This window comes from Panicum virgatum, chromosome 3N (assembly GCF_016808335.1).
Source record: "Panicum virgatum strain AP13 chromosome 3N, P.virgatum_v5, whole genome shotgun sequence".
Taxonomy (NCBI): Eukaryota; Viridiplantae; Streptophyta; class Magnoliopsida; order Poales; family Poaceae; genus Panicum; species Panicum virgatum.
In genome coordinates, this window is record NC_053147.1 from 19,701,000 (window position 1) to 19,713,526 (window position 12,527).

The 12,527-nt window shown below is 48.0% G+C and overlaps 1 pseudogene; it reads right to left on the reverse strand.

Moving 5' to 3' along the window:
- Positions 1-4,353: 4,353 nt before the first annotated feature.
- Positions 4,354-7,820, reverse strand: LOC120664930 (annotated as a pseudogene).
- Positions 7,821-12,527: the final 4,707 nt, after the last annotated feature.

Sequence of the window (12,527 nt, forward strand, 5' to 3'; positions counted from 1 at the left end):
GCAAACAAGTTCACAAGGCAAAAACAGGTTGGTGCTACAACACAAGAGTTCACTCAATTTATTTTAGCCTGAAGTGTTTCCTTCCAAAAACCATTAGTAAACTCATTTAGAAAAGTCAAGTTATAAATCAGAAGGATTAACTATAGATTTTATTTAACTCAACAAGCAAACATAAGCAAGGTGAATAAACACAAACCATATTCTGGTCCTAAAAGGGTTAACATGACTTACACAGGAACATGAATTAGCTACTGAAATTAACATGTAGGAAAGCACCTCTTAGTAACACACAAAATGAAAACTATATCTAGGAACCAAACAAATGCAACAACCTGACATGCAGCAAGAATCTGGTAGCACAGATTAACTCGCATGATAAAACACTGATGATGAGTGTAAAAATGAAAGCTTGGAACCACTTAAAATAACATTTAAATTAGAGCAAAAAATATTTAGAAACTGAAGATCAACCTTTAAGGAAAGTTGTAGATCTTAGAACAAAGAATCCAACAAATTTTAGTTTGCATTTTTCTGATTTTTCTATGATTTACTACGATTTTCCAAAATTTCAGCCAAAATTTTCAAAAAGGTCCAGCATGACACTATTCATCTGAGTCATGGTTCGTGATGTTAGGCCCCTGGAAAAGTTTCAATTCTTGTGTAGAGCCCCTGGTCGCGATTTTTGGAACAGAGGAGGCTCGGGGAGCTAGATTCCGGCGAAGGGGTGCTTCCCGGCGTCGAGGAAGAGGTGGGGGAGCATGAGGGACACGAGAGCTACCTCTGGGTGGTCTCGGTTGATGCCGGGGTGGCCGGAGGAGGGCCAGCGACGGGAGCAGTTCCACGGGCGGCCATGGCGACGGTGTGTGGTGGCGGCCCGGCAAGGGGTGGCTGGGGCGGCACGAACCCATGACCAGGGCGGAGCTGGGGCGTGCCGCGGCGCGGAGCAGGGCGGTGTGCGTGCGGCCCGCGGTGAGCAGCAGCATGGCGGCGGCGACGGCGCCATGAATGAGCATGGAAACTCGTGGAACACAATGGAACATGGAGAGCACGAGCTTTAGCAAATCGAGAGGAGTCGATTCTAGCCGTCGGTTGGTGGAAACTGTGGTCGGGAGATGGAGTTCGGCGGCGGCCTTAGTTTCAACGAAACTTTAATGGAGGCCGGCAGTACAGTGTGTCGATTCTGGCAGGGGTAGGGCGCGGCCGGGCTCGGGGATGGCCGACGGAGGTGGAGGGCGATGTAGAGAGGCTTAGGGCGCGAGGAATCGAGGCGCGGGACGGCGAGAGTTGGCCGGCGCAGTGCCAGCGATGGGGCTCTGCTCGGCTCGAGCTGGAGGAAGAAGAAGAGAAGGCGCCCTGGGAGGTGGGGATAAGGTCGTGCGCGAGGGATAAGGCCGAGCGTGGCGTGGAGGGCGAGGATCGCCGGCACGCGACGCGTGGAGTCGTCGGCGCCGGGTCGCGGTATGGGCGGCGTGGCACAGTAGAGCACAATGACGAGTTTGAATGAATTTGGCTCACTTTTGACCGTCCAAAACTCAAAATTTCATATAGAAATTTGAAATTTGGCCAAAACAAAAGTTGTAGAGGAAGGAAGAATCTACAACTTTGATATTGGGGAAAACTTGATTTGAGGCTTGAATTAGAGAGAAAAATGCGATCGAACTCAGCTAAAGTGGAATATACTATGCAAACTCAGTTAACGCTAATGACAAGTTTAGCCTCGATATTAGTGAGTAAGCATGAAATTAACACCTGGGGTGTTACAATTTACTAGCACAACACAAACCAAAAGAATTGGATATCTCGGATATCTGTTTTCCTATTTCATTCCAATTTACATCCCTTAGAATGGAAACGGATATAGATATTTCGGATATCCATTTTTCTATTTTCTTACCGCTTCCATCCTTAGTAAAACATCCGAAAATTGTATTAACAGTTTTAACGGTGGCTGCTCCCTCCATCCTGAAATGTAAGATATTTGAGGGTTTTTAAAAATTGTAGCCAAATGTAAAGCATTCTAGAGTACTTTGGACATAAAGACACTAAATTGCTATAATAATTGCTACAGTAAATATATGCTAATGATAGATTAATTAATTTTAATAAATTTATCTCGTAGTTCATAGATGAGTTCCGTAATTAGTTTTGTGATTAGTATATATTTAATACTTTAAATGTGAAAAATTATTTCAAAAACTTTATATAGTGCATCTAAACGAGGCTTTATTTTTTGGAAGGAAAAAGTTTACTTAACCTCCTGAACTATCAGTGGTAGTCTACTTCACCCCCAACTTTAAAACCATCTACTTTACCCCCCAAACTATCCAAAACCGGTTAAATAACCCCCTCAGGCAGTTTCGGGCGGCGGTTTTGATACAGTAACACGATTTTATCTTTTATCTTTTATATTTATTTCCACTAAATCTTTGAAAAATCATAGTAAATCACAAAAAAAATCATAAAATGAAAAATCTAATTTTGTTGGACTCCACATGAGTTGATCTACACAGTGAGCATATAATATGGTATAGTTTTGTACAAAATTTTTGATGTAGCTTTAGATCTATATTTTTCTGTAATTAATTGGAATAATTCATATGTGCAGCTTCTATAGTCCTATTGGGGTGAAATTTTTATGGTAGAAAAATTATTGTATGCTTGAACTGTAGTAAAAATTTCATACTCATTGGATCAATTATAAATTAGTTATAGATTTAATAGATTTGGAGCATAGATTTAACGAGCATAAAACTAAATAAATCTATAACTAGATTATACATGGTCCAATGAGTATGAAATTTTTATTACAATTCAAGCATACAATAATTTTCTTACCATAAAAATTTCAATCCAATTGGACCATAGAAGCTGCACATATGAATTATTCCAATTAATTATAGAAAAGTATATATCTAAAGCTACATCAAAAATTTTGTACAAAACTATACCATATTATATGCTCACTGTGTAGTTCTACTCATGTAGAGTCCAACAAAAATAGATTTTTCATTTTATGATTTTTCTGTGATTTACTATGATTTTTCAAAGATTTAGTGAAAATAAATAAAAAATAAAAAGATAAAATCGTATTAATGTAGCAAAACCGCCGTCCGAAACCGTCTGATGGGGTTATTTGACCGGTTTTGGATAGTTTGGGGGGTAAAATAGACGATTTTAAAGTTTAGAGGGTGAAGTAGACTACCACTAATAGTTTAGGGGGGTTAAGTAGACTTTTTTGTTTTTGGAACGAAGAGTATATTGCTTGACGAAACATCTTCCCGTTCCCGGGCCGGGAGCTTGTGGGCGCAGCCGACGTGGAAAACCATGGTGCAACGGGGGCAGAAGTGGGGCATGAGGCGCGGACTGTTTGCTGGACGTCCACTCCACTCCACTCCACGGTCCGGCTTTGGCTGGCAGCACGCATCTGAATTCTGTACTAGCCGTTTGTGTAGCTTTGGCCTTTGGAGAATGGTCAAATGGGCAAAAGTTACCGCACCAGCAAGCCTTTACCAGATCACTTTTTTTTTTCTGAATTCTGGAGCGGTTCGATTTTTTTTGTTTTGCTGCTTTTCTTTTTTGAAATTTTTTCTTTTACTGCTTTGGTTGTTTGCAGAATTCAGTCAGGGTATCCGCCTACTAGCCAGGATTTGCACTCTTTCTTCTGCTACTTGTTCGCTTATACCAGATCACGGGCAACTGCAGTTCCACGCTTCCCCTTTTCCTGTCCGACATTTTTCGAGCACATACTTTTCTTTTTGAATTCTCGAGCACCTAGCTAACTCCCCAGAAAGATGGGTTGTGAGTCTTGTGAACGAACAGCGTGAACGTACAATAAAAGGTTTTGAATCCATCAAGCAACGGCTTGTCCATGCGTTCCATGTCCCAAGGCCCATGGATTGGCAGGCCATTGGAATGGACCAAGTTGGGGACATCAGTGCATCACAAATCCTCCTTCATCCCGACAAATATATGCTGTATAGTACATTTTTTTAGATGACCAAAGCTTCAATTCGAGATGAATTCTTACATAATGACTTACAATATATTTAGAAAAGTTTACATCATGACAGGTTTGTTCAGCAAGCAGAGACCGAGAAATTGGATGCTAGATACTTCCTTCGTCTCAAATTGTTAGTCATTTTGTTTTTTCTAGATACATAAATTTTACTATGTATCTAAATATATATTATATTGAGATGCATAGTAAAATCTATGTAAACAGAAAAACTAAAATGACTAATAATTGAGAACAAAGGAAGCATTCTTTTATTTTTGGAGAACCTATAGCTGCATACCAAACTATATAGATGATCTTCCACACCTTACCTGACTTAGCACACACACAAACCATCGTCTCGTAGTTCATCCACGGAAGGGTTCCGCGACAAGCGTCAGGGGGAACTTGAAACCCGCGGTTATCCCACTCGACTCGACGAACTCGAACGAGCCGGCGTCCCGGCCGCCCGGCAGCTCCCAGTTGAAATGGTAGAGCATGCTGGCGAACGCGAGCTCCGCGAGGCGCGTCCCGAAGCCGACGCCGGGGCACCCTCTCCTCCCCCGCTCCGAACGGAATGAACCGGGTGTCCCGGCCGCCGTAGTCGGCGGCGGCGGCGGCGCCGGTGCCGCGCGCGAGCCACCTCTCCGTCCGGAATGCGTCCGCGTCCTCCCCCAGGACTCGCCGTCCCGGCCGATCGCCCACGCGTTCACGATGACCCGGGTCCCGGCCGGGACGTCGTAGCCGCGGAGCCTGGTGTCGTGGATGGCCTTGCGGGGCACGAGCGTCGCACTACTAGAGAAAGAGCTTTAAATACTGGTTGAAAACGAGCTTCAGTCCCGGTTCTCCAACCGGTGCCCACAAAGTGGTACCGATAATGTCTGTTTTTGTCACCGGGTAAATCACCCGGTACCTAAAACATCCTTTGGCACCGGTTGGAATACCAACCGGTACCAAAGGCCGCTCCGCCCATTCGCTCGCATCCTTTCCCTTTCCCGTTCCCATTCACTCTCTCCCGTTCCCCTGCCATCCTCCCTAGCAGAATAAACGATTCATTCGAAAAACTCAACCACAAAATATTGAATCAACCCAAACAAAATACTCATGGATCCCACAAAGCATTCAGAGATCATTCACAAGATATATACAATCTCATAAGATAGATACAATCCAGTGCATCTCTATTTCAAAAAAGTAAGAAAAAAAGAAAAATTACCCACGGCGGCGGCCTGCGCACCGTGCACCTGCTCCCCATGGCCGGCGCGCCCCTCCGCGGCGGAGGCTCCCGCATCGGCGGTGGTGGCCCGCGCGCCCCTCCGCGGCGGCGGCTCCCCCATCGGCGGTGGCTGCGGTGGCGGCCTGCGCGCCCTTTCGCGGCGGTGGCGGTCCGTGCGCCCCTCCGCGGCGGCGGCTCCCGCATCGGCGGTGGCGGCGGTGACGGCCGCGATGATGTCCGGTGAGGCTATGAGGGAAGAGAGAGCGGCGGCAGCGAGGCGTCGGAGGAGGTCGGGCGGCGCGACGTCCAAGAGGGCGAGCGTGGCGTCGAGGCGCAACGCGGAGAGGATCGACACGAGGAGGGCGGGGAGCAGGGCGGCCGGGGACGGGCAGGAGAGCGCAAACGGGAGGAGCTCGTCGAGGAGCGTCGGGGAGCTCGCGGCGAGCGCGCGGAGGAGGGCGGGGAAGTTGGAGGCGAGGAGCGGGGAGGCCGGCGGCGTGGCGACGAGGAAGAAGGAGAGCTTGGAGGCCGGTGGGAGCGCCGGGTGGCGGAGGATGTGGAGGTGGACGGGGAGCGGCAGCGGCGCCGTGGGCAGCAGTGCGGCCGGCAGGTGCGGCGTGGCAAGGAGGTCGGTCGCAAGGCGGGTGGCGAGGAGCGCGTCGGTGAGGCTGGAGAGCGGCGTGGCAGCGGCCGCGGATGGCAGCGGCCAGCCCCCACGCATTCCAGAGATTGGAGGGATGAGATGAGAGAATGAGAGATGTGAGAGATGAGGAATGAGAGATGGGAGAGACCGAGAGATGCCAAGGACTTAAAAATATCAAGGAACGTGAGTGGGCGGCCATTTTTTTTTTGTACCGGGTGATTCTTTCAACCGGTGACAAAAGTCTTGTTTTTGGTTCCGGTGCATGCTATCACCTGGTACCAAATCATCTTTTCTTCATTGGTCCCAGGCAGTAGTACCGACCGGTGCTGATTCTCAACCATTTGTACCGGATTGCGCTACGACCCGATACCAAAAGCTCTCTTTAGGAGCCTTGAGCCATCGGTCTAAACTAAAAGTAATGACTACAATTGCAGCTGGTACTTTTAAACTTGACCGATGGCATGTTTTCTAATAGTGTCGGCACCGGCGGGTGCAGACGCAGAGCCTCCTTCACGGCGGCCTGCAGCCGCGTCATGGAGCCCAGCCGCTCCTCTGACTCTGAGACGCTTCCGTGTGGCCCCACAACCTCTCGCACCTCGGCTTGTACTTTCTCCATCTTGTTTGGGTTCTTCACCAGCTCGGTCATCGTCCACTCCACCGTCTGGGAAGTTGTGTCGGTGCCTCCTAGGAAAAGGTCCTCGACAAGGTGCCAGCTAGCGTGCCGGCACGCAAATAGCACGTGACAACTAGCTTGAAGACGTTCGAGATCAATAGAGCGTGCGTGCATGGCTTACAAGGATGAGTCCCTTGACGTCAGTCCTGTCCAGGTTCAGCCTGGCGCCGCCCTCCTTCACGGCCGAGAGCAAGTCGTCGAGGAGGTCATCGGCCTCGCCGCCGCCGCCCTTCTCGTGCTCCTGGAACGCTCGCTCGGGGACGGCGTCGAGCTTGGCCGCCGTCCTCTTTATCCTCGCGTCGAGCCCCGTCGCCCAGTCCGCCCACCGGAGTCGCGGGAACACGTCGCTCACCGCGATCGTCTCCAGCAGGTCGCTCGTCTCCTTTATCATCGCGCGGAGCGCCCCGGGTTCCATGCCGCCGAGCCTGTTCCCGAACGCCGCCTTGGAGATGACAGCGTAGGTTAGGCCGATGAGCAGCTCGCTCAGGTTGACCCCAGCTCGGCGCTTTCTTCCACCGGGGCCGCCGTCCTCGTGGTCATTGTGAGCGCCCGCGGCGCGGATCCGCTCCAGGAAGGACGCGACCTCTTCCCGTAGCGCGCGGAAGGAGTCGACCCGCTTCGCGCTGAGCAGGTGCAGGGCGGCGATGCGGCGCAGCTGGCACCACCGCTCGCCGTAGGGGCTGAAGGCGACGTCCCGGCAGTCGTAGAAGAGGCCGCGGGCCGTGTGCTGCGGCGGGCGGCTGCAGAAGACGTGGTCCTGGGTCTTGAGCATCTCCTCGGCCACGGAGGCCGAGGAGACCACGATGGTGGGCACGGAGCCGAGGGGGAGGAGGAAGAGCGGGCCGTGGCGGCGCGCCAGCTCCCGCAGCCTCCGGTGGTAGTGGCTCCACCCGAGCCGGTGGAGGTTGCCGATGATGGGCAGCGGCGGAGGGGAAGGTGGCAGCACCCGGCCGCCGTCCTCGCGGCCTGACCAGAGGCTTCTGGCGATGACGAAATAGGAAACCACGAAAACGACGGTGAGGAGCAGGTCAGGGTCGAGCTCAACGGGAGCAGCCATGTGCGCTGAGCTGCGACCGTCCGACGATCGTGTGGTGTGTGCACACGACGACCACGCACATGCTAAAAAAAGGGTAGAGCGCTGCGCTGATTAGTGAGGAGATAAGAAGTGTGTGGATCAGGCGCCCTGAAAGTGAGAATAGCTAATGATTTGAGTCGAGAACTTTCGTTTGTGCGAAAAGATATTTTTTCGTCAACACCAAAATCTCTGTGATTACTTCATCAATTTTGAGAATTTGCAGTCTGTCTTCGAAGATGCTCATAAAGATAGAATTTGTGTACGTCTATTCGCAGGGGTGAATGTGCGTGCGTTGTACGTGTCTGAGTTGTACTATGTAATCGCAAAAAACAATAAGAGAACTTTCGTTTAAGACTAAGGGACTGTTTGGATTGCACCTATAACTCGCCACGCCATGAGTTTGGCGGCCACACCTACCGAGACTACTGCTTGGTTGGCTATTAGTTTTTGGCTGCCACAATTTTTTCACGTTGATATTCTCACCAAACTATGGCGGTCGATTTGCTCACCACAGCTTGCCACAACTCTGGTGGCCACACCACAGCTCGTGTGGCAGGCGTTGGCTGCAATCCTAACAACCCTTAAAACCTTACAAATACTGTTTAAAAAATGGTATCATGCATTACCGCTTTTTTCTCACTCATTGGTTTCTTGATGTTATCTACATCTACGAGTTTTTGTCTTTTATCATTAGCTATTTACACTCTGTTCTGAGCATTAGATTGCCCGAAATCTTAGTTTTATTGATGTTTGAATCATATTTTTGTGTGCATAAATTCCTTCTTCCACCATCGATGAATAGATTACACAGATAGTAATGTAAAGCAACTCTTGCCATAGATAAATGCAAGCAAAAGTGGCATCTGGAGATGCATCTCACTTTGGAAAGAATCGAGTCCATCTCACTTTGGACAGCTTTTTTTCAATCATCTGCATCTGGAGATGCATATGTCTCGACAATAGACGTAGAATACTGTCCACAATATATATAGTAAAATCGTCACCAAAGTCGACCGTAAGGAGGAAATCTTCCGATCATTTTTTTCTAGTAACTTTTTTTATCTTTTTTAATAAAAAAATTTCAAAGAACTTTTTCAAGAAAAAATTTGAAGAGAAATGGAAAAAAATTAGTGAGAAAAAATTTGAAAGAGCATCCAAAACAAAAAAAGTTCGGGTGAATTTTTTTTGTAAAAACCTTTTGTATCAAAAAATAAAAAAGAAAGAAAGAAACACATACCTAGGAGCTCACCACCATCAGGCTGCCGCACCACACCTCCCCGCCATGGGCCCGCCGCACCTCCCCCGCCTACTAGCTGTGCCTCCCTACCCCCGCCCCCGCTCATCCGCTGCCGTCGCAAGCTCGGCCGGGTGAGTCAGGTCGTTGCCCCACACCAGTTAGGCTCCCCGTTGGAGCAAGGAGGAAAGGGAAGAGGGATGAAAGGGCAAGATGAAGGAAAGGGAAAAGAAAAGGGGGAAGAGAGAGAGGTTGCAGGACGACGCGAGTGAGATCGATCGTAAGTTTTGGAACTTACAATCAATTGTAGATTCAGCATTGGGTGGGGCTGCTCGGCCACCTTGTTTGTGGTGTGAGCATGACCAAAGTTGAGAGGTTTCTGACGACGACAAAACAAGAGGAAATCGCTCACCAACAATGCAACCCATTCCCCAGATAAACTATCTCGCAGCGCCTCGTGGGCCAAATATTTTTTTTGAAGAACCGGCAGGAGCACTGCCAATTCATTTAAGAAGAAGAAGCAGAGTTTAATAGTTACTTAAGTCGATATTACATAAAACAAGGAGCACTCATACTCAGCAGTGAACAAAACTATCATAAAAAACTATGTGGCGCTTAGCGCTCTCAAAGCTGCTTGCCGTAGGCCCATTTCTTCCAAAATGCAGTTGAATACCAGTGGAGCTGTCATTGTTTTCTTTTCAAAAACTCTTCTATTCCTTTCCTTCCAAATGTTCCATGCTGTATACATAAGTAGAGCCGCTATGTGCCGCCGCTGATCTTTTGGCAGCAACTGCAAAGAGGACCTCCACCAAGTCTCAATGTCCACCCCTCTCTCAGGCTTCTTCACTAACCCATTCGACCAAACCTGCATCAAGTACCAAACTTCTTGCGCAAATACACAGTGAAGACATAAGTGAGCTGTAGTTTCTTGCTCTTGATCACACAGGGAACATGTTGGATCACAAGGCCAGGCTCTCTTGATCAGCTTGTCTGTGTAACGAACATGGCACCATGTATGCCATTTCGAGTGATTTTGGTGATTGATTGACAACGCAATCAATGGGATTAATACTTTTGTTAAGTGAACTTTTCTAGATCCCTGGGATGAAGTAGAAAGGCCATGCAAAGCAAAATACGAAGAAAGAATTCAAAGAAACGCTGAATTGGACGAGTTCTACTGAAATCAGTAACACCGGAAGAACCGATGCTATAGGCATCGGTGCATCCGATGGTTGTCGGATGATCCGACGGCCTGGCTATTGGCACAAGTCTGTGCACCTCTGGAGATCATGTGAAGATCAAGTGAAGCACCGGTTGAACCGACGGATTCAAGATAGGCATCTGTGCATTCAACGTACCATGTTCCAGAGACGATGTCAAGCGCTCAGGAGAAGATCCTTCAGCACCGGATGAACTGGCGATGCATCGGAGTAAAGCACCGGTGTAATGATGTCAGCAGAAGAGAAGAAGGCCAACGGATAGTTGAGTGCTGAGAGTGACCGGTTTAACCGATGGGAAGGCATCGGTTCAACCGATGATCACTGTGTAAGCTGTCAGGAGTTCAACGGCTACTTCGGGTCTTAGAGTGACCGGATGAACCGACACTACCCCTGCCAGAGGCATTGGTTCATCCAATGATACGCAGATTTCTGCTGACCGTTGGAGCAACGGCTCCACGACTTGGATGCCTATATATATGGCATCCCCCGGCCATTTGAAGTTTGCTGGAGTCCAAGGAAGTCACATACACACCCAAGAACCACTCCAAGCCATCCAAGAGCTTAGTGTTCATATCCTTAGCCCTTAGCACACTTTGAGAGTGTTGTGTAAATGATTAGCTCTTAGTGAGTGAGATTGCAAGGCCTTGAGCCCTTGTGTTGTGGTTCTCTAGTGAACCAAAAGAAGAGCTTGGTGCGCCGGCCCCTTGGAGCTGTGAAGCTCTCCGGCAACGTCATCGACCCTCCGACTTGGTGTGGAGCGGCGACGACAATTTTGTGTGGGGGACGTGGAGACCCCCATCCTTTGTGGAGAAGCTCCTTAGTGGAACCCGGGGCCAAGGTGACCGTGATTGTCTTCACGGAAGAGACTTGGTGGCCGAGTAGCAATACTCTTAGTGAGTGCTACAACAACGTGGATGTATGTGTGCCTTTGTGGCTAACCGAACCACGGGATAAACACCCACATCAAGAGTTTGCTATCTCCTATCCTGCTCTTTAAGCTACCGCATTTCATACTAGTAATTTGTATGCCTTTACTTTCATAGAATAATTTCTTAATAGGAAAGGCTATAGTTTGCTAAACTCTTTTGGGATAGGGGTTTCACATTAGAACAACCATAGTTGCACATCTAGATAGCTTGATTTAGTTTAATTTTGTGCAAACTAGTTGGAGCCATAGGTCTAAGTTTTTAGTTGCCTAATTCACACCCTCCCCCTCTTAGGCTAGAACGCGCTACCGGTCCTTTCAATTGGTATCAGAGCCGGGACTCACTTCTATCACAAAGAAAGCCAATTCCATTGGCAATTTGTGTTTACCGGCTCACTTGATCGGTTAGGCTTCACCGCCTAGTGAGTTAGCTCTTTTAGGGGAAGGGATGGATTCTCTAGGACCTCCTCCACGTTTCGATGGCACGGGCTTGCAACGATGGAAGATCTTGATGCAATCACATCTCCAAGCAAAGGGTCTAAGTGTTTGGAGAGTAACGAGTGAAGGAACTAAGAGCAATAGTCAACAAGAGAAGCAATATGATGTTATAGCCAAGTGTGCTATTTTAAACTCTCTTGGTGAAAATGTGTTCAACCGTGTGTTTGCTTGCGAAAATGCTAATATTTTATGGAAAACTATTAGTGAGAACCATGAAGACACAAAAGATGTTGCAAATGAAAAATATCATGTTCTCATTGATAAACTTAATAGCTTCAAGCAACTTGATCATGAAAATGCCGAAGCTATGTACTCACGGTTGAATATTCTTGTGAATGAGATTAATTCTTTAGATGTGAAGAAAATTGAAGATTTAGAACTCATTCGCAAGATCCTTCACTCACTCCGAAGGCCGGACTATGATTTGGTGACAACAATTCTATATGAAAAAGATCTCAACACAATGACACCAAACAAAGTCCCAAACAAGGTGATCGCCCATGAGCTACGTCGTGATATCAAGCCAAGAGCGCCACTTTCTTCACCAACACATAATGCACTTGCATGCAAGCAAGTCAAAAAGTTGAAGAAGATGGCCATCAAAGGTAGCTCAAGTGAAGAGGAAGAAGAGGAGGCATGCCAAAGCTCCTCAAGTGATGATCAAGAGCCAATGAACCCCTACCTTTACAAGGAAGTAAAGAAGATGAACAAATGCTTGAAGGAAATCAACTCCATGGGGTATGTGGTCTTCCTCAAAGATGGGCCTCACCATCAACTTATGAAGGTTGAGAAGATGTTCAAAAAGAACAAGCAAAAGAAGGAGAAGAAGCCCAAGAATGAATCATTTGCCATATTTGGTGAATGGGTTAGTGGGGGTGAAGAATCAATTGCTAGTTCAAGCGATGAATCAAGCAAGAGATTCATCACCCGCACCAATTTCGGATCATCATCAAACACTTGCCTTATGGCCAAAGGTATGGATAGCGATGTAAGTGATGATGACTCCGATTCTCCTTCAATTGATGAACTTCTTGACCTTGTTCATGAGC